Raw genomic sequence first — 358 nt, 5'->3', positions numbered from 1 at the left:
TACAGTGGGCTGTTCCATAGGCAAGGGGGGGGGTGTCGTTCATGGGTAGAAACTTTCTGAAGACAAGCTTCCGGGAGAAGCTGGTCTTTGGAACCGAGTTCTATAGGTTTGTGCAAAGTTTACAGAAGCAGAGGTGCCAAACCCCAACCACGGGGGAAGGGGAGATGTGTCCCGATCTTCAAGGGAGATACCACTGGGAAGAGGGGGGAAAAGTCCCTCCTGGGCGATACCACTGTAGAAGATAGGGGAGGAGTCAAGGTGGTACAGTCTCGTTTTGACGGACTGTGGAACTGATATGGAGGGGTCTTTAATCCCCCTCAATCTCCATTACCCCACTGAAATGATAGTAGGTAAGAAT

The sequence above is a fragment of the Stenella coeruleoalba genome, assembly GCF_951394435.1.
Source record: "Stenella coeruleoalba genome assembly, chromosome: X".
Lineage (NCBI taxonomy): Eukaryota > Metazoa > Chordata > Mammalia > Artiodactyla > Delphinidae > Stenella > Stenella coeruleoalba.
The sequence above is the reverse complement of the archived record's forward strand: the minus strand, read 5'-3'. Positions refer to the sequence as shown.